Source organism: Plectropomus leopardus, chromosome 12 (genome assembly GCF_008729295.1).
Source record: "Plectropomus leopardus isolate mb chromosome 12, YSFRI_Pleo_2.0, whole genome shotgun sequence".
In the NCBI taxonomy this organism is placed as follows: domain Eukaryota; kingdom Metazoa; phylum Chordata; class Actinopteri; order Perciformes; family Serranidae; genus Plectropomus; species Plectropomus leopardus.
In genome coordinates this window covers 2,742,409-2,765,495 of record NC_056474.1, presented here as the reverse complement: position 1 = coordinate 2,765,495, position 23,087 = coordinate 2,742,409, and the positions used below count along the sequence as shown (strand labels likewise).

General features: G+C 39.2%; 1 pseudogene; it reads right to left on the bottom strand.

Moving 5' to 3' along the window:
- The window catches only part of LOC121951701, an 88,785-nt pseudogene extending 66,922 nt beyond the window's left edge, over nucleotides 1-21,863 (bottom strand).
- Between the last annotated feature and the right edge of the window lie 1,224 nt (nucleotides 21,864-23,087).

The window sequence follows — 23,087 nt, the reverse complement described above, 5'->3', positions numbered from 1 at the left end:
TGGAATTTCGGGAAGTTTCTAGAACTTTAGGACATTTCTCAGAATTTTGGGACGTTTCAGGGATATTGGGCACGTTTTAAGATTTTTTCCTGTATCAGGACATCTAAGATTTGGGGATATTTCTTGGATTTTAGGATGTTTCCAGGATTTTAGGACGTATCTAGGATTTTAGGACGTATCTAGGATTTTAGGATGTTTCTCAGATCTTAGAATGTTTCTAGGATTTTTGGGGACATTTCTCAGATTTCAGGACGTTTCTAGTATTTTAGGGAAGTTTCTTGAATTTTTGGACACTTGTCAGACTTAAGGACGTTTCTAAGGTTTTAGGATTTTTCTAGGTTTTTATAACATTTCAAGGATTTTAGGACATTGGAGGCTTAGGGTGCAGGGGATCCTCCACTGACACTTTTTTGACAAACAAGCTCTATTTTGATGCTGTATTATGTGCTTTGACACCTTATGTACACTAAGTACAATCACAATTCCCAGTGTTAACCACTTTATTTTTATTGTAAATTAGAAAATGGTTAGGGGAGTATTTTTAAATTATAACTTGGTCAGTTTAGATAACGATTTAACGTAATTTAATATAGACAGATGGAAGGATAATTTCTGGCTTGTCTTTCTGCCCTTCTCAGAGGAGTTAATTGGCTTTAAGAAAATGTAGACAGAGATGGGAGTCAGGGTGATGGAGAGGGCCAAAATGGAAAACAAGAGCGTAAAAGAGAGATGAGGAAGGATTGATCGCCAAAGATAGATAGAGGGATTTGGGAGGGTGTAAATAGCCATGGAAACAGAGCGTGTGGAAAGGAGCAGGAAGAGGAAGTGTAGCTGATTGAGGAGAGAGAGCGAGAGGAGAGACAGAGGGGGTAACCCTCCTTGGCTGTCACAGCAGTTTACACTCATTAGCAGAGCTCTTCCTTTGAAGCCCTTTATCTCCAGCGGCACGTTTCACAGGACGGGCGGAGAGAAAACACACACACACACACGCATATGCAAACACATCGCACAAACATTGATTCTTAGGCTACTTACATTTCAAAAGCACACAAAAAGAACAAAAAAAACATATAAACCTACTCAGATGCATCCAGTCACAAATCACCCACACTAATCATTCCCAAGTCCTCGTCTAATTATATAAGCAGAGGCTTCTTATGTAAGATGCTTCCCCTACGACTGACGATCCATAATGCATGAAGTCTTGTATTTGGTTCATGGTGACACATTCTACCTTCCTCCACAGCCTCGCTGTATCCGGGCAGACCAGAAAAAAAGGCCAAGAAGAAGAAGCTGAGAAAAAGGGTGCTCATCCATATACAGGAAATGTAAACACAGACTTATAGTTAAATGGTTATATTGGTTCCTTAATGAAACCAAATAACTTGGGTTTAACGCCAAAATTATTTTTCAGTTGACCTAAGCTCTTTAAAGGTATTAAATGGCAATCCACAACAAGCATTTATATATATATATATAAAATGAAGCTAATGGTAAGTGCCAAAAACTGCAGTTCCTCTAACAGCCACTTGAGGCTGGCTCCATTAGCCAGTCAGTCTTAAAAGACCCCAAAATTGCCTAACTTGACAGCAGAAATACAGCAACCTTCCTTCCTTCACCTCTACCAATTCCAACAATAAGCCAGCATCTCGTTCTTTGTATTGATATTAGAGACTTAGCAAGATGTTCGGCAAATTTGTTTGATATTGTGTTTAGAATTTAGCAACTTTGTTAAGATGTGTTATATTCATTTTAGTATTTTTGTTAATGATCTGTTAATTTGTACACTGTAAATATGGAGTGCCTAACAGCAGTTTGGTAGGAGTGAGAAGCCTTTTTTGTTTTTGCTGTTCAACATTTTTCTCTTGTTCTTGGGTACAATCTCAGGTTAGAGACTTCAGATGCTGTTTTTTGTTCAGGAAGTTTAAGGTTTTAGCTCCTGAGCTTCTGTTTGTTGTTGTGGGCATTGCACAGCTCTGAAGTTTGAAACTGTTTTCTTTGAATTTTGATACATACTGTGAAACTGGCTTTTCTTGGGAAGAGTGGGGAGTCGCACAGCATGTTATGTCTAGGTTTCCTCTAGACCACAACAGATGGCTTTGCAGCCATTTTGCCACAGGTTTGTTGACACTTCTGTTGTTCTCTTTGCCAACTGGGAAATATCATAGCTGTTGGAAATTTACAACAATGAGTTGGATATACAACTAGGAGGCTGAAGGGGACCATTTTTCCCACTTGACTGATCATAATTACTGTCTAGACAACATACACATAAACTCACAGCTCATTGTTTTGTTTTGTTTTTCCCACAAAAACTCTCAACAACCCACTTTTCAGATGCAGAATAAAAACTGCTGTGTGCTACCTGCCCAAAAGCAAACTGTTTGTCTCCAAAATATCTGCATAAAGGTTTATGCGAACTGGGGTTATGTTACATTTGTACATTATTTTGTAGCACTGAAACTTTCTCAACAAGGCTTTAGTAAAGTTTATTTAGATTTAGGCACAAAACACTTGATTATGGTTAAGAAAAGAACACATTTTGGTTTAAAACATCCAAGTTTGGTGGTTTAAAAAGCACAGATAAGGGACAGGTGGGTGAGACACACTCAGGTTTGGTGGCTCAAAATCTGCTGGAGAAACACCAACAAAAACACCCAGGTTCGGTGCCACAAACGCCACCAAGTGTCGCCAAAAAAAAACTGGTGATGATATTGTGCTGCCAAATGTGGGTGTTTTTAGTGACACATCGCGGTTTTCCAGTGGTGTTTGTGACCCCAATCATGGGTGTTTTTTTTAGCAACACATTGCAACATTTCCAGAGGCATTTGTGCCACCAAAAGTATTTTTTTTAGCAACACATCACGATGTTTCCAGTGGTGTTTGTGTCCCCAAACTTGGCTGTTTTTAGCAACACATTGAGGTGATTCTAGTAGTGATTGTATCACCACACGTAGGTGTTTTTTTAGCGGCATATTGCAGCATTTCTAGCAGCATTCGTGTCCCCAAATGTGGGCGTTTTTAGCAAACAGTCACTGCTTTTTTAGTAGCATTTGTGTCTCCAAATGTGAGCGTTTCTAGCGAACAGTCACCGTTTCCAGCAGCTTTTGTGCATGATATTATCCTACCTATAACCAATTTATTTTTGTGCCTACATGTTAACTGCAGTGTTGTTGAGAGATAAAGAAATGTAAAGTTCTCCAATCGCCACTTAATAAGTTGATAACGTTATTCTCGTTGGTTTAGCAGGAGCCTTCTAGCCTATAAAGCTGATAACCCTATTAAAGCCTATATATTACGGTCATAACATTAAAGATGAGTTATAAAGAGGTGTTACATTAAAGTGAAATAAACAAATTAAGGAAAAAATCACCAGACATTACCAAACCTCCTCAGGTTTCATTAAACCGCCTTTACAATGAGGGGCGGGACATAAAACAAGCTGTTCACCATCATACAGAATAAACAGAGTTTAAAAACACAGAGTTTTTAACATAAAGGTTTTTTAAGTACAAACTGAGTCATTACAGCATAGTAACAATGAGAAGTGCGTGGTTGTGGTAATACTCTGCTCCGTCACATTACTAGAGTCTGTCTCGTTATTATCTGTCTCTCAGAGACAGGGCCCCGGGGTGTGTTTGTTCTCAATGGAGAAAGCAATGAGCCTCACACTGACTTTCCACAGCCCATTTCCCAAAAAATGTATTTAGTGAGATTTAGAAATGAACAGTTTTTTAATGGGGTCTACGGGACAAAAGGCAATTCTTTTCTTCTTGGTCTGTGATATTAAGTTAAAAAAAAACTATTTTTTCTTTTATTAAAGTTTTACCTAAATGTAGTATTGTGTGTGTGGTGCACTGGGATACTACTTCAGCAGCCAAATAATTTTTTCCTAGAAGCTCTTGACTGCAGTGTTTTCAGACTTTGATTTCAACAAGAAAATTGAGGTGAAGTCCCTAAAGTATTACACAAAAGTGTGGGGAATGGGCTGGCTGAACAACCGCAATAAGCAATTGATTACAGCAAGTAGGAACGAGCTGGGAAAAGAAACGAAAAGGGTGAATTATTGAGAGAGACGTAGCACAAAAGGACAAATGACGGAGGGGGAAAAAGAAACAAGACACTGAACATTTCCCATCCTAAATTTAAAACTAAACCGAAATGTCACAGAGCACTGTGATCATCAGACAAACTGCCTGTATTCCCATGTGTTAATTCTTTATAGCCTGTTATTTAATTATATTTACAATAGATTCACTCACTTTTTCAACATTATGTCAGCTCTATCATTTCCTGTCATACACAATAACTGATGCTCATCTCTCTTTATATAACAGTGATTAAAGTGACAGTCTGCAGATATTACAGAGGCTGAAACACCATCAGCTCTCATGCCTCGCCACTTCCTTGTAGGTAAAATGTGCTGAAACATTTTGCTCCACTAAAACTCTTACTTTGCTGTTGCAAAACTGTTGTTCACATTGCAGTAGCAGTAGCTGGGTTTCCATTACAGATTTGAGCAAAACTTAAGCAATATTTTGAAATTTCGATAAAATACAATTGCTATTGACTGCATTTCCATTGAGGGATATTAAGCCACTTCTCTCGCGATGTTACGTGACTCTGGCAATAACATTTCAAGAAGCACAGCGATGGATTTCCAAAACATTGGCAGGTTTATTTCTATTGCAGCCACTCATTAAAGCCAATCTAATATCGCCGTGATTTCTTTGTCTGGTATAAGAGTCAAGAAGATCTCCGTCACTCTTCCCTCCACACATACCGAGACATGTTTTATAAAATGTCATTTGACTTTGTTGTACTTCTTCTTCTTTTTTGTGTTTTGTGGCTATTGGCATCAATAAAGTTACATTACCAACATCTGGTGTTGCACATCATATGAGCTATAAAAGGGTCTCCATTGCAGTTTTGTGATATATGGCTTTTTCGAATTGCCTGAAATATCACCTCATGTGACTTAAAAACTTTTTGGGGATAAACGGGAGTTTTTTTCTAAACTGACATGTTTCCATTAGGTGTATTTTTTATTCGCAATTTCATTTTGCACAATTTGAGGGTTAATGGAAACCTTCCTAGTACAAATTGGTAGTATTTTGCATTTTCTTGTTGTCAGTTTTTCATGTTTGTGGTGTTAAACTGCTATTGCTGCTAAATCCGAAGAGACTGACCTTACATATAGAGGACAGCTATCTACATTCATCCTGCAAGAAACTTCTATTCCAATTGTTGATTGGTTGATTGATTTCATTACTAAATTAAATTATACACAGAACAGAAGGACAAGATTGATGACACTTTGAGAAACAGATAGATTTTCACAGTCAATACTTGTCCCCTCTAACAAAACACTGTAATGAATGAACATAATTTAGAGTTTCAACTCGATACTGTTTTCTTAATTCCTGCTTCCAACATTTCCTACATCTGAGACAAATAACACTGCTGATTCAAGATGGCACTGAGTCACTGACTGCCGCCTGGCCAAATATGGTGTGTGTGAAAGAGAATCACCAGAGGAGGAGAGTAATGAGTGGTAAGCTCTGTAATGATCCCCTGAAAATCTCCTCTAATAAATGTTCCATGTTCAGGTTTGATTTTATTTACAGCACAAGAGCAAACGTTCACACGGAGAGCATTTGCAGAAATCTCCGTACACAATAACGTACTCAATTAGAACCAAAACGCATTCACTCACACAGGAGAAACTCCGCTAATTCAAAGCATTTCCATGAAAGTGGTCTTGGACAGACAGGCTGGAATGGCCTTGGTAACTAAAAGGCTGTCTCTGCCCTCCACTGTGATGATAATACAGACATCACACACCATCTGCACACACACACACACATCTGAGACCAGAACTACAGCACTATAATCAGCACCATTCAGATTTCACCAGACAGCAGCCATGAAAGAGTTGCTTATAAAAATGAAACCAACACAACAGATCAAGACGAAAATGGAGACGAACATGTTTCCCCTGTAGTCCCCCTCCATGACAGGCCGAGAAGGGGGGGGGGGGGGCACACAGACAAAGAGCATGGTCAATTATTCACCACATCTTGCATCAATCCATTACACTGCATTTATAATACATCACATGGCCAGCGACATGCCACGCAAGCCTGAGCAGCCACTCTCCCCTGCTGAAGAAAGAGAGGCTTCCTGCAATACATCACGTAAAAACTAACGCTTTGGCGCTGACACTAACGCACAGCCGAGCCCCCACACACACACCGACACACATGCAACCAGCACACAGGAGCTTTAATAGATACAAACATGATGTATGGCTGCTGCCAGTTCCATCACAGTGGTCACACAGGTGGAAGCACCACGGAGAGGACACATACACCACCACCGTCACCTACAGTCATCATCACAGACACCCTGCGGCACTCAATGAGGTCTGCACACACCGGACTACTGTCTGAGGTTTTGGGGTTTTCACACAATCTACCACACAATGATGACAACAATCCCTGGGACTTGGAAAAAGAGATGATGGTTTCTCTTGATGCTGAAATGTAGATGAAAACAGAAGGTCAGGCGCTCGAGGAAAACAACGGGATACAGATAAAGGCAAACCAGGAGCTCCAAAAATATATATAAACGAGAAAGGAGGTATTAAATGGCTTTTACTGTGATTTGTGATAATGGGCTTTATAAATAAAATTGAATATTATATTGGCTAAAATATTAAAGGCGCCAACATGTTTCTTAAGCTGCAGGTTTTGGTCAGGGCTTAAAAACCCTTTCGAAACTAGGGACAAACATCCATGGTAACCAAAGGATGAATCTTAACTTTGGTGATGCCCCAACCTTTCGCCTGGTGCCATCAGCAGGTCAAAACTTTTCCCTTATCCAGTGAAATATCCCAACATCCTTTGGATTGATTGTCACGAAGCTCTAGACTGAAGTTCATGGTTCCCAGACGATGAATCTTTACGACTTTGTCAATTCCCTGATCCCCACTACAGTCTGATTCAGACACAATCAATCACAGTCTGATTGATTGTGTCTGAATCAGACACAGCCCTGAAAATGCCATCGCCATACCAACAAAATTCCATTCAAATAAAAACTAATTTTATAATCACAATACACCATTCATTCAAAGTCAATAGAAGCAAAATAAAACTCACGAAAACTGTCTTGGTTTATCTTTCCATTATTCCATCAATCAGCAACTCTGGTTTGGTTGAAATAAACCCTTAATTCACCCAGTTAGATGTGAAAATATGCTAGCTTCATACACCCTTAAATTACTATATATTTTAATGGAGCCTGGTGTGTTTGGCAATGGATATTTCAGGGCTCTTTTTGGAAAAATGAAAATGATCCTATTCTTTTTTTTTTTTTTTTTTTTAAAAAAAGGTCTATCTCTGTGGGGATCTTTTTAATAATGTTTACATACACTCACATAATCTGATCCTGTCAGTGGTTAAAACTTTTAGTTGACATAAATTGCTGGACTTGCACAAATACCCTGAATGGTTACATTGCACCCTGTTTCTCGCTCAATCCTAGACCTCCATTAGTCACTTAAACAAAAAAATGGGAAAATACGATTGAAAATACTACTACTTTTAGACCTTTTCACACCAGGTGCATTTTTTTTTTTGTGCGTGTGCAATTACTTCACACGTCAATTTATAGTTTTTCGATCTGGTGATTTTGTCATGAGCGCTTTTCATGGAGATTGTGTATGCTGCACTGCTAAAAACGCACCTTTTTTTGTTTGTAAAGCAGACGATTTTTCTGAGCTTTTGCACTGAAAATAAAAATCAAATCACACTGAACAGATGTCACATCACAACAATAGCACACCTGTTGCAACTGTCACAGATTTGCATTACTGAAGGTGTGGATAGTTGTGATGGGAAATATTCCCATGCATAAAAGATTTTAACTTTTTAGTGTTATTTGTCACACTCCCAATGTGTAAAAACCTTTAGTTTTGCTCAAACTTTTTTTGCCATATTGAGTGAGTCAAAAAACAACTTTACTCCTTCAGTTTTGGTCAGTTAGCTGATGCCCAAAGAGCCTTGCGGTGAGTAGGCAGCAAGGACCCTTTAATAAGAAGTCTGGCTGTGAGGGAAAAAAAACACTTATATCCAACAAAAAGGGCTCTTATCAAATGCCTCTTTTAAGTTCTGACTTTTAGATGTTACATAGCTATTGTTATTTCTTCCACTTGATGCACATTTAATTGCTTTGATCACAATATTTCACTGCATTTTTGAGGAAATAATGATCAGACTGAAAGGTGTGTGGGTGAAAAGATGACAACATGGAACCAGAATGACAAGACAGAAGAAAACTGAAGTGATATGAGATGTTTTTTTCTGTCATGCCTGGCTAAATGACGAGTACTTTAGAGCAGACTCACTTCCATACTGGTGAGATTACAGCGATGAGTCCCGGCGAACCAGCCACTGGTTGAGCACTGGTCAATGTCCACGTCCTGCAGGTTCACATCCACTCGAACCACACCCCTGCAAGACAGAAAGAAAAATAAGGGGGAACATGTTGGAGTGATGAGGAAATAGTGAGAGTTAAATCACATGAAAAGATGGTGCAATTACAAGAGAAAGTTAAGAGCGAGGGAAGAGATAAAAGGATGGGAACGATAAGGAGGCAAAATTAAATTAGGAGGAGGGAGTGCGGCAAAGAATTTAAGTAAAAATGTAAGACGCAGAATTAGTAGATGGGGATAAATGACAACAGAGAAGTGAAGAAGAAAAGAAACACATTTTGTGAGGATATTAGAGAAGTGAGATTGAAGGAAAAGGAAGGTGATAGACAGGAGAAAAGATGGGGGTCAGTAATGTAGAAATGATAGACATGGGAGAAAGGGAAAGAAAAGGGGAGAGGTGACAAGATTGCATGAGGGTTAAGCAAATCGGAGCGATGGAGAAGAGGGAGGAGGAGGAGGCGGAGAGGGAGACGGACAGAATGAAAGAGAAGAAAATTAAAAAGAACAGGAAGAGCGATGCTCAGGGGAGGTAAGGTCGAGGGTGGACGAAGTGCGGAAAGGGAAGGTGGTAATAGAGAGGAATGAATGAAATAGATTGAAAGCGAGGAAGAAATTAAGAGTGATGGGAGTGAAACAGAGAGGAGAGAGAGAGAGAAGCAGGTGGAGGAAAAAAAAGGAAATGCCAGGTTGAGATTTCAATACATACTTAAACAAGGTTACTGCTCTACAGACATCAAAGATGCACTGAGATAAATTTTGTTCTGTTTTGGTCACCAGAGGACAAACTACAATATCAAGTTTTCTAACTTTTTTTAATAAAGGAAAAATTGCCTCTCATAAAAGAAATGAAGGATTTGTTTTTACTTTTTATTATTCATTTAACTATGTTTTTTTTGTTTGTTTTTTTAAATACCCATTCTGGAACTTAAAACTAAAACAAATTAAAAACAAAAATTAAAAATTAAATATAAAAAAACTAATAAAAATACAAAACTATAACAACTCTGACTGACTATTGTTGCTTTCACAGAATATGCTAATAATTAAACTGGGAGATTGTAGATGAATATAATCAGTAATGTGGATATAATGGTTAAGAGGGTAAAGGCACAGGAATTCAGAAAAGTACAATTCCCACTCAGACTGTTACCGCAGCGCCGTAAAAGTGGATGATTTATTCACTGTAAGATGGAAACAAACTAACATGTCTCCAGTTCATATATGTATAGTATTTGCAAATCGCAGTAGTACTCCATCATCGCAAAATGTGGCTTAATATTTACAGTCTAGTCACAACAATGGCTTATAAAAATTATGTGACAATTTATACTCAATGCTTGCAATATAGTCATTTGATATATAACACATGCCGTGATACCTCGAGTATATCCGATATATCACCTACTCCCACTGTAATGCAGCCTTTAAAAGCAGGAAAAGACAACACTTTCAATATTACAATATAAAAAATAAAACACAATATCTAGTGTCATATCATCATATTTATATAATATCAATATATGCCCAAGCTAGTTTCAATTTAACTTTTAAAGATTGTAATTCATGGTGAGCCAGATAACTGAAAGTCCCTTGTTGGCCAAATTTGTGCATCTTGGGTATTTATGCAGGTGATTTTACAACCTGGAAGAATGACCGTGTGCTAATAGACTTGAATCTCTTACAAGCTAAGAGAGCAACAGCTATGGGATGGAAGGATGTGAATAAACTGAGTATAAAGCAATATATTAAGGATTTATCAACACATGTTTTGGAAAAACTAATATATATTGTTAAAGAAAAGCTGGCAGTTTTTGAAAATATATGGGGGGGGGCTTCATGGACTTTCTGAAGCAAAATGTTGATAAAGACCAATATAACCAAAGATGGGAGTGGGGGTCAGGGCAAATAGAAATATGATTATATAGTGTTTTAGCCTGTGTAATCTTCAAAGTTTCTGTACAATTGTTTTTCAACTCTGCTTTATTATTATTTATTTTATTGCTGTTTTTGTTGTTGTTTTTGTTTTGTTTTGCCTTTTCATTTTATGATGTACCATATTTGCTGCCAAGACTATATTATTAATAAGTAATATCTGTTATACTTGAAAACCCCAAGAAAGATATTGGTAAAGACCATAATTAGACATCCAGAGTTCTTCAACACAGCAGACGTGATGTTTTCCCACCTAAGGTGAGAAAGAATCTCATGTTTTCTCTCTGCTTGCAGCCCCAAACACCTCTGCAGGGCACTGATGCAGTTCAATATACTGAGACAGCTGCAGCAGTGAGCCAACACAGATCCACACTGTGGACTGAATAAGTTTAAATACTGTTCGGGGATGTGACTGCAATATAGCATTAGAGGAAAACTACCTGGGACTTGTGCTGCCTTGCTTTTAAGTTGTTACCAGCTCACCGTCCCCTTTAAGCCAGAGGTATCTGACCACCTCACTCTTTGTTCATTTAACTGAGTTTTCGGGACCACTAGAAGCCAGCTACCAGCTCATAACGAGCCAAAATATATTAGCATTAATTAACAGCGTGCTCCTTACTTTGGGTCGGGGCTGGCAAGCTGTGGAAGGTACCAGCGTGCTCCTCGGAAATATTATATTTATGTGTTACAAGCCCTCAAAAGTCCTAATTACAAGTTGGAAATTGGGAAATTTCAATAATACCTTAGTTGCCCAGTTGTGACGTTTGCGTGATGTTTCAGGGCTGCAGAAATGGCTTAAGGCTTGGAAATAGTGTCAACAATTGATATTCCTAGTAGTTATAATTTTCTTTTAGTAGTTGCACATTGTAGTATATGCATCTATTTGCTGTAGCAAGCAAGCAAACATTTAACTATAAAACATGCCAGGCAAGTATACTAACACTGATAACAATGTTATTTTATAAAAGGAGTGGCCGACTTGATGTTACAAATGTGTAAACAAGGCGATCAAAAGTCAATGTTTGATCAATTGAAATAAAGCTCTGATTAGATGTTAAGCGTATCATGGTATTAATGTTAACTGCTGTCCACTTAGAGTACTTAATTCAATATAAAAATATATATAAAAAATACAATAATATGTAAAAAATTAAGTTACATATTTTCTAGGGATCCCTTCTCAGTCACGCTTCCTGAGGTTTCTACCTCTTTTTTCCCCCTTAAAGGGTTTTCTGGGGGGAGTTTTTCCTTAGTCGACGTGAGGGATGTCGTACAGCCCTCGGCGACAAATTGTGATTTGTGGGCTTTACATACAAAATTGACTTGACTTGAAATTGACTAAAAAAAGTAAATAACCTTGAAACAGCTACAACCTCTTGTTTAAATGTTCTTAGTATTAAAATACAACCCACCTTATTTGTTGCTTTCATGTCGCCACTTTACAACCTAAAACCACACGATCACAACAAAGTCGGAAGAACGGCCTCCTGACTCGGAAACTACGACCTTCTAACATCAGCATTAAACCAGTGGAGAGAAAGTTTGCTTCAGCTGTTGCCGTGTAGCTTTCTGTGTCGAGCATTGACTCGCTCTCTCTATCTCTTACACGCACATGTAAAACATGCTTAAGTCTTCTTTTATTCACCCCCTCCTACTTATTTCCTCCACCAGCCCATCGTACAAGCTGAACATTGACATGCATCCTCTCTCTCCCCTCTGTGGTTCGGTGGATGGGCCTGACACCCGTTATTCCCATCTGGCTGCTGGGGAGCGGAACAAACACGCACGGAGAAAGGCTTTGGCCACCAGCTCTCTGCAAGTACACAACCAGGCGGAAAGAGAGGGAGGCGAAGGTCCTGATACCTCTGAGTGACAGAATGCATGTGTGTGTGTGTGCGTGTGTGTGTGTGTGTTTCAGTCTGTGTTTACAGGTCAAGTGCTGACAGACTGACAGAGCCAGCAGAAGGATGCTATAGATGTTACATCTGAGAACCATCTGTGGACTCATGCAAAGTAACACAATGCACAAATTTTGAGCAAAAATAAAGTCGGCATAGATGCTTAGCGATATTTTTAGTCAGGAACGGTTGTTAATCTTTAAGACCATGTTAAAATGAATCCGTATTTGTCACAAAAAAAGTCATTAGTCATTCATTTTCATTCCACCACCTGCTGTACAAAACTGTCAACAGCATTATGTGCTCTGTTTTGTTCCTCCATAATCTGACCTGAGCGGAGGCTGAGTCTCCATAGAGATGGTGTCATCTGTTGTTGCATTGTGATGTCTCAGCATTATTTTGGTTGTGATTTTTAAAAAAAAAGTGATACCTATTCCACCGAAGGATATCAGTTTCAGTTAATTTTGCTTTCAAAAGCCTGATATCCATTAACCGCTAACAAAGAGGATAATTTAATTATGAAGCTCCTCTAGACTTAAAAAATGCTTGTCGAACTGAATGGATTAAATCCTGACAATGAAACAAGTAATTTCACAAATTAATGATTAACCTTTGACATCTTTATCACCAGCTTCAAACCTACTGTAAGGCAAGGCAAATGTATTTATAAAGCACCCTTCAGACATAAGCCGACACAAAGTCATTCTGTGAAAAATATCCTACAACAGCCCAATATGATGTGAGGTTTTTCATGTCTTCAAATAATTATTTCTGTCCTCATCTGCCTGTCCTTTCTTATTTATCTATTTTTATTATAGCCTATATATATATATATATATATATATATATATATATATATATATATATATATTTTTATTATAGCCTATATATATATATATATATATATTAACAATTTTGTAATTGTTTTTGATCATAGTTAAGAGACGAAGTATGCAGTGATTTATAGTTTTGTGGGGAACCTCACTTGTCAAGCCCTTTGAGGATTTTCTGGGTTTCCCCTACATGTCTCCTTTTCTTGAAATGTATAACATTGTAATTGTCAATATGTGCTAAATCAAACAAATCAAACTAAAATCAAATCAAATCAAAGTGATTTACAGGGGGGCAGAAATCTGCGAAATACAGAAAACATTGAAATTGCATTTAAACATTTAAAGACAATGAAATTAAAATAAAAAATAAAAATAAAAAATAAAAAACTGTTATCAGAAAGCCACAGTAAAAAAAAAAAAGTGTTTTAAGCCCTTATTTAAATGAGTTAACCATTTCAGCAGACCTTAGGAATTATGACTTTGTTCCACAGGTGGGGAGCACAGAAACTAAAACCTGCTTCTCCTTTGATTCAGTTGAGAAAAAAACGAATGGCCTCTGTTGTGTCGTAGTAAAAGCCACCACCAGAACTATCTGCACCGGCCACAGAGAGAGTTTTAAATTGTGCCTTTGAAGGACAGTAAGAAAGGGAAAAAAGATGAGAAAGAGTTTGCTTTGAGGTAGAAAGTCGCAGACATGGTGGAACTGACTCCATCATCTTCACTAGCTTATGCTTTTCTGTTCGGAGCCGACCAGCTCTATTTTTAGAAATGTCATCAGACGACTGAGATGAGTGGGACAAGTCGCAGCAAAAGTTGCGGACCACAACTCACAATGACAAGAAGTAGAGTGAGGAGGAAAACAACACGCATCCGGTCTGAAGCTGCAACCAATCGTTACATTCAATTAGGGGGTGAGGTTTGTACAACACTCTGGTCTGGTCGAACAAGCTTTTTATTATGTTCCCTCTCAGCTCCCTCTGCTGACATCGTTACTGCTGCTGGAAAAGTCAAAGACACACTCAACTGTGTCTTTCTGGAGCTTTCCACTATAAGACATGGTCTTCATCTGCAGGTGCAATTTTCTCAGATGTCTTGAAAATCTAATCTGTTCACATGTGAGCTTTTTAGGACATTTCTGGGATTTTAGGACATTTCTCAGATATTAAGGCTTTTCTCAGATTTTAGGACATTTCTAGGATTCAGTAAGTTTCTAGGATTTGGGGACATTTCTAGGATTCAGGACATTTCTGGGATTTGGGGACATTTCTAGGATTCAGGAAGTTTCTAGGATTTGGGGACATTTCTCAGATATTAAAGCTTTTCTCAGATTTTAGAACATTTCTAGGATTTTAGGACAATTCTAGGATTTAGGAAGTTTCTTGTATTTTGGGATATTTCTCAGATTATAGAACATTTCTCTGATTTTAAGGCATCTCTCAGATTTAAGGGCATTTCTCTGATTTTTTCAACATTATTAGGATTTGGTATGTTTCTTCGATTTTAGTGCATTTCTCAGATTTTAGTGCATTTCTCAGATTTTAGGACATCTCTAGGATTTAAGAACATTTCTCGGATTTTAGGACACTTCTTGGACTTTAAGATGTTACTCGGTCTTTCAGACATTTCTAGGATTTTAGTACATTTCTAGGATTTTGGGACACTTCTATGATTTTTTAGACATTGGGGGCATATAGGACCTCTGTCTGGCGTGTAGGGCACCCTCCACTGTCACTTTTTTGATAAACAACCACTATTTTGATGTTGTTTTAAGCACTCTATCGTTTTATCTATACTAAAAGTAGAATAACAACTCCCAGTGCAAATTACTTTATTTTTATTGTAAACTGAGTATTACTGCCAAAAGGCACAAAATTGAGCTTGATTATCAAAAAGCTTTGGATAAAAACATGAACCAATTCAATAAAAAAAATAACTCATATTAACATATCTTACTGCCCTCCTAATTCAAAGCAGTTTATAACCAGGCCTGTTTGGACATGACACCATTGTATTAATATTTTGCTCTTTTATCAATCCAAGCTAAAGTCAGTGATGCAGTATATCATATTACTAATACATGTTGCTTACCCTTAAATTCGGGGGCTGTGTCATGTTGCTCTCCTGTTGTTCCTCCATCGTTTTCAGGTTGCGGTAGTACTGGCGGGCCGTGTTTCGGTTGTTTATCAGACTTCTTTTGCTTTTTACCGTCCAGCCTCGCGAATTTGACTTCCGGTTTCGTTAGGCTAGCACGGTTAGCTTTAGCCGGGCTCGCAGCCGGTTACTAGCCTTTACAGTCTGGTAGCTCTGCGGGGAGGAAGGACCGGCAGACGACGCGATAACGTTGCTTTAAAATACGCTTAACTTGTCGTGAGTGTTACCTGAGCTTCACTTCCTGCGGACTGTTAGTCAGACACCGGTGCCTGGAGGCCTCCGGCCGGTAGGGGTCCTCCAAACCCCACCAACTGTAGCATCCAGCCTCTGCTTCTCTTTAAAAAATAATAATAAAATACAAAATAAAATAAATACGTAACTTTATGCTAGCATCCGTGTTGAAATATGAATAAATTCACGCAGTTACTTTAATTGATAATAATAAAAAAAACTTTGCCGACGTGCCTGTGATGATGACGATGATGAGTCACGTGACCGTGAAGGCGCCAAGACCGAACGTAATGGATTAAAAAATGGCGGACCGGTGGCGCAGCAAAAAGGAAGGCGAAGAGAGAAACGGACAACAGGGAGCTTAAAATACGGCGCCTTTCTGGAAAAGAGCCTGCATTTTTTTAGCCTAATGGACACCCAAGTTGGCAGGTAGGCAAACCCCACAATTAGTCCTTTGCTTATCTATTTTAGTCATGACAGTTTTAACTTACTATTTAAACCATCAAGCCAGGCGCCATCCAAAAAAAAAAGAAAACAAAAATCATGGAAATAAAATTTCATATTGTTATTTATTTATTTTCTCTTCTAGGTCTAAATACATTTTCCACTTTTAAAAAACCCACTGAATAATTAACTTAAACTTAACTAATATTTGTGTCATACATCTATGGCCTGACGGCTTGTCCTCTAAATTTTGCCAAACCTCATGTTGCGTGTCTCGACCTGCCCTTGTTGGCTAGTTATGTACTACAAACCGTAAAGTGTCGGAGGAAAAAAGAGAATTTAACAGTGTGTAAAAAATATTAAAATATTAAATATTTGTTTGCTTTAACTGCCAACTCTAGAAAGTTAAAGTAGCAAATAATCATGAGTAGCTCACTGTAGAGTAGCCACACCATTGTAAAACATATCAATAAATACTTATTTAGACATATAATGTTGAAAGAGTTATTTAGACTTAATAGGCAGTGTTACGTTAACTATAAGGCTCACATATGTTTTGCGGCCCCAGACAGTTTTCAAAAAATTATTTTTGGTCAAATGATTGCAAAGGTTGCTGACCCCTGGTCTAGACCTTGTTTTTTATTGAGTAAACTAAATATGCTTATGTTAATTATCTAATTAATGTTTAAGCCTGAGCTGCCTCTCTGTCAATTCTCCTGTCAATGTCTAAAAAATACTCAAAAAATTAAAGATAAACAATATTGCCAAAAGGTTTAAAGAAAAAAAAGTTTGTTTTTTTTTTTTTAAATTTAAAAGAAAAAAAAACAAATCGCCAAAATGTTCTCTGGGCTAAGCTCCCAATGTCCTCAAATCCTGGATATGCCCCTGGTTTTAACAAATTGCTCTGTCTTCTAGCAATGTTTTATTTAGTTATGTTTTAAGCCCATGTATGTGAAATAACATTGAATATGTGGTAATTTCTCTTATGTGCGGACCCTGAACTAATGACTAAGGAGAAATCTGGACCCAGTGGCTGGACCAGTTGGGACCCACTAGCTTAAAATATTTGACTTTTCTTCTTCTCTCACAAATCACAGTCACTTGTAAAATGTCACAATCATCTCAACACTCTCTCAAAAGGCCTCTTGGCGTAGCTCGAGCAGTCAGTTGATTAATTATGAATTCTTCTGCAGAATTAATTCAATGAAACATAACATTAACAGACACTTAGGGCAGCTGGCACAAGCAGATCCTCTATTTCTCTCAACTAAACATCCTCGTCACTGATGGTTTGATGTCTCAGACAACAATCTTAGACAGACGATAACTCATTTTTGGAGACAAATGGAGCATCACAGCCAGAAATGTGAGCCGTTACAGTGAATTGAAACTTCATAGCTTGCTGTGGCAGCTAAAAATGAATGATGATTCTGATCAAACTGATTTCGTGGTAACTCCAGAGCGGCTCCTGGACACATCACAAGCTCCATAACCCGGGAGAGTGACTGTCCCTGTGGTGATGCAGCACTTTGCTCAGGGACACGTCAGCAGGGTGGATGTCTGCCAAAATCACCAGCACGACACAGAAAACTACAATTCTGTATCTTTCACATTTAATGTCACCCACATTAATTTGCCCTATTTACTCTCTAGTCGCAGTTAACTCTTTGAAACATTTTTGTCTTTCTTTTTTTTTTTGCTGCATTCAGTTGCCTTTTAAACCTGTTTAGCCCTCTGAAACCTTAGCAAATTGGTATTATTTCTTTTGAAAACATGGGGTTAAAGGCAAAGACCAACTTGGCAAGAAACAGTGGCGTATCTAGGGGGCATGGGCCATCCCCGAAATCTGATTGGCCGCCCCAGGTGCCATCCCATTATTATGGGCTATCTGCCCAGTCAGTCTGAGCTGTTTGATAAGTGACATGAATTTTTGTTTTTACAAGTGTAATTCAGTCTTACATCTGAGAGGCAGTAATGTGCCAGATTAATGTCTAGCCTGAATAATATACCATACAAATAACCTGATACATCTGGTAAAAATTTTATACAAATATTGTATTCTTATACTGCTTTATAAAATCATAAATAAATGTTTGAAAAAGGTAGAAGTATAGAAACTTCATTTTACATTTGTGAAGTGCCACTCTGTTGTGTTGTACATGATAAGTCTATTTATCCTTTAAACTAAACTATAAACAGGACACTGCAATGTAAGTATTTAAAGACGGTATAGTATGGTATGGTTAATTAATGCATGTGCCCATTTGGGCCACATTAGTAGAAAAAAAAAATCTGGACACACCACAGGAAATGTCCCACAATTAGCATGAAATTAGTAAAAGGTGAAAATTATCAAAAACTAGGTGAAAAAATATTTATAATCAATAGAAATATATGTTTTAATTATGTTACAGAAAAATAATTTTATTATTATTTATTTATTATTATTTTCAGCACTTTTTTGGGTCATTTTCTTTCATTCTTTCTTTCTTTTTTTCAGGTCATTTTCTTGTAACTTTTAAGTAATTTCTTCACAGTTTTTGTGCCATGTTTTATTAAATTGTTCATTGCCTTCTCCCCATGACTTTCAAGAAATCAAACCAATTTGGTTTCAAAGGGTGTGGGTAGAGTTTAATTATATGTTGCTGGTGGTGTAAATAGATGTGTGTTTGGCATTTGTAGTCAAATTTTGGCTCCAACATTCGAGAAAATGTCTTCATAACGGGTTTCCAGCTGAGTGATGATAGTATTGAACGTCTTTGTGTGTGTGATACATCTCTACTTGTCGGATGTTGGGTGCACCTGAAATTCACACTGGCTTCACATTGCAGTTTGTGATCTTTCATTGTTTATTCATGATTTAATTGATCTTTTCGGAGCCCTGATATATGAGATCTTTGGGTGATTTTAAGCGCCTAACTGCTGCAGATGCCAGCTTGTATAGATCCCCTCACTAACAACTCACAGTGTTGAGCTTGCAGTGATCATTAGATAGTAGGCTGCAGCAGCAGAGATGCACAGCTGTGCTTTGACAGGCGAGCATATTAAATGAGAAAGGTCTACCTATGTCTGTGAAGCCTTTTTTACACCATCTGTTTGTTGCATCAAGGCTGCAGATCATCAGCATCCATATTTACATTCAGTCTCAGGGAGGGTTATTGTCAATCAAATGCTGGATACTTAGTTCAGCTCCACTGTTCATGATAATAAGACTATATTTTTATTACTTATGAAGCAGTATGACTACAGGGACACATCCCCCCTGGTATTCCAATATGCTCAAAATGCTGTAAAGTTGGGCATTTTAACACGGTGGTCTATGGGGACTGACTCTGTTTTGGAGACAGCCTCAGGAGGCATTTGATGAACTACAGTTTGTGGCACTTCAGCATTGGCTTCATTTTTCAACCTTTGAGGTTGCCGCTTGGTATTACCAGCCCATTCTCACTCCAAATTTGTCAAACACGTACGTTCTGTCAGTGCTTTCAGCATACAAGCATGACGCAAAAAGCCATCTTCCGCGTTCAACCAGGTGCATCCACATGCTACGCACACAGGCGTCATGACTTGAGATCGCCGCCGGATGGAACGGCTCACATGCATGAATGCCTGAAGTATAGCATCAAGTAATAATACTGCCGGTAACGACATAATGTAAGGACCAAGAGTGCACCTAAAGGGCAGACAGGAGGGGCGGTGGACAGGTCCCACAAACAAGAGACTTTCATGAGGGAGTCCAGAGTTCACTTCCCCTTTGGGGGAAGTAAGTTTTTTTTTCTACACCTTACTATGTGCCTCTTTTGATTTAACCTAATCATCCGTGACTTTCGAACTAATTCGAACCATCTTGACAGTCGTCATTGGTTGTCATGTGCTGTTGTATGAATATAAGGTCTGTGTTGCTTCATCCCACAATGTGTATTTGTTGACATCACAATAATGGCCTCATGGAGCACTATCAGCTGATGCAGAAGGATACCTAAAATGTCATAAGAGTTCTGCCTGTGATTTGTGCAAGTATTTGGCGTGGGCAATATTACTCTATACCAGGGTATATAGAAATTCCAAAGGCATGTTTTTCAAAACTGTCATAAATACAGGCACTCCTCTTTCTTTTTAAGTCATTGTATGTAGTGCACAGCATGCACCACCTAACAGTGGCATTTTGTGTCTTTTAAGTTTGAATGAAGTGTGTTTTATGATGAGTTAATACAGTAATTAAGCCTCGTCAGTCTTCAGCAACAGAGAGAAAGTTGAATTTAAAAGGTTGTATTTCTCTGTTTAATGATGACAATAGGTATTACTATATTAGAATATTATTTTCCTTCACATTTGTAGGTTTCTATTAAATATTTTAAGTCTGAAAAGCTGAAAGTAAGTAACACGCTCACTGGGGGTGTTGGCACCGCACACTTTCACCGTCAAATACCGTATACCCCAGTGAAATTTCAGGAAGGTAGAGGTGTTTCTGTACACAATGCTAGTCACTTGGTTATGGCACTCCATGTAGGCTGTACATGCCTGCATCATACCCCCTGCTGTTATGTGCTGGACTGCCTCTAGGGCATCTCTGCACAGCCTGCACCTGGGGCTCTGCCTGGTGAATATATATGTGTGTGTATATATATAGATATATATATCTCTCTATATATACACCTTGTTTTTTGGGTTTTTTGTTTGTTTGTTTACTTAAAAAAAAAAAACCTTTTCTCCTCTTTTCAGGTAACTTTCCTTTAACTTTTTACCAACTTCTTGCTTATTTTTGAGCCATGTTGTTAAGTTGCTCTGCCTTCTCCCCATGTTTTTAGGGAAATCAGTGCCATTTTCTCATATTTGAAAGGGTTGAATCCTTTTTTTGTATTGCTGGTAAAGCGCTTTGAATAACCTTCGTGTATGATAATGCTTTATAAATAAACTTGCCAGTACTTGTACATGTTAATACATTTTGTGGACAAAAACTCCCTTCACAAGACTTACCAAACCCAAACATGTTCTCTCCTTCATACACTCTTCCTCTCACCTGAACTCCGGTGCAGAGTTGCTCTTCAGTCCGTAGAAGCCCGCAGACAAGGTCAGCAGCCAGTACGGCACAAACGCCCCGTGTTCACACTCCAGGTACGGCGCCGACCACTTGATCTGGTTTTTGTCCAGCAGGTAGCTCCCACTCCCGGTGCCCGACGTCTCCGGGACTCTCCTGTGCGCGTGCGGTCTCCTCCCGTCCCTAAACTCATTATACCACTCCGCTTCGGGGCTCCTGCTCCTCAGGTGCCGGTGCGCGGAGCCGGACAGGTCCTGCAGAACCACCTCCTTCTCGGTCCTGGTCGCCTGGAGGAAAACGTGGGGGCCCGGCGTCAGCGCGTCCGCGTGGAAGGTCACCACCGCTCTGTGGATTTTAGGGTCCCCCTCGAGGATGCTCTGGACCAGTGCGTGGTACCAGTGTATGTCCCTCCGCGCGGTCTGCTCCCGGGACCTGTTGGCCTGAAGGATCATGTTGAGGAAGTTTGTGGCGTGCGCTACGGTGTCCAGGATGCTGTGCAGGGAGTAGTGGGAGGCGACGTGCAGGCCGCCTCGCAGGCTGCTCAGCTCGTACCTCCGTGAGCAGTTGACCTGCCTCAGCGCAGAGGAGTCCCCGGTGTGCAGGAAAGCGGTCACCACCCTCGGCAGGTCCTCCTCAATTTTGTGCGCCACCACGGCGCGCTCGGTGGCCGGCAGCGGGGAGAAGGTCGGGTGGTGGGGCGGCTCCCGGTTGATGTTTTGGGTGCTGAACACCGGTGGGTTCTTGTCTTCGCGCTCATTATCCGACCACTCCACGTACCCGTAGTTTGATCCCAGCACGAGCCCTGTTTGCAGGAGCAGCGGGACGACCAGGAGAGCCATATCGTTTCTCTTTTTAAAGGCACAGAGAAGAAACCACTTGGCAAAGTGAGGCGAGCATCATCAAAGCTCTTTCTTCAGCTCGATTAGAAACACTTTAAGAAGCACAAATCTGAAAATCTCACCATCTGTCCACTTCTCATCCTGTGCATTGTGCAAAAAAACACACACTCTCCGGATATTTTTTACACCACTATCTGATCCTCCAGCCTCCTAACTCACACACACTGACTCCTCATCAGTCCGCAGTCCATTCACGCGCAGCGACGTTTATAACCGCGGTCTCCCGTCTTTTACTCCTTCCCGGAGAAATCCATGTGAGAGGAGTAGGATGACGAGGAGCGGTGCAAATTGTTCTTGAAGTTCCGTCCCTCCCAGTGAAACCCTAATAGGCCACCTAAGTGTCGCCCACCGGAGTGTGTGGCTGATTCCCGCTGCCAGTCTGCACGAGGTGGGCGGAGCGTGGAGCTGTCCGGTGCTGAAAGTAGCGCCCGTAGGAAGAGGAGCGAGGATGGAGGTGGTGATGGAGGGGTGTCAGTGACGAGGATGGAGGAGCAGTCTGTCGATTAGATTCAATCCAAAAGTAGAACAGAATGGTGTGAAGAAAAAAAGACGAAGAGAAAGCCCTTCTTACAGTTCGCAGTATGGCCAAAAGTATGTGGACAGCTAAACAGCTCCTTAACCCTTAACCCTTTGAAACCTGGATCTACATCAGGTTTATTGTGCTGCGTTCAGACGGCATTCACAGGCATACCTGAGAAATTTGGATTGATTTCTTTTGAAAACATGGGGGAAAGGGCAATAAGCATCTTGGCAAGAAATGTCCTGAAAATTAAGAAGAAAAAAAAGGTGAAAAGAAAAACGACTTGAAAATTAGCCTTGGGGAGATTATTTGATATTATCCAAAGAAAGGAAAAATGTACAAAGTACTATTTACTATGTTTACAATTCTATATTTAAAATGATTTCACAGCTCTTTTAAAAATTATATTTTAATTTTTGCACTTTTTAAGGTATTTTTCTTCTCTTTTTTAACTTTTCTTGTTTTGCCTATGTTCAGGTAATTTTGTTTTTACAAAGTTCTTGCTAAATTAAAGTTCATTTCTTTTGAAGTTGCTCAGGGCCTTCCTCCCATATTTTTGAAAGAAATCGAGCCAAAGTTTCAAAGAAATAATGGAGCAGCTTGTGTAAACACAGCAGTGTTTATTTATACTGTAAATGCAGCAA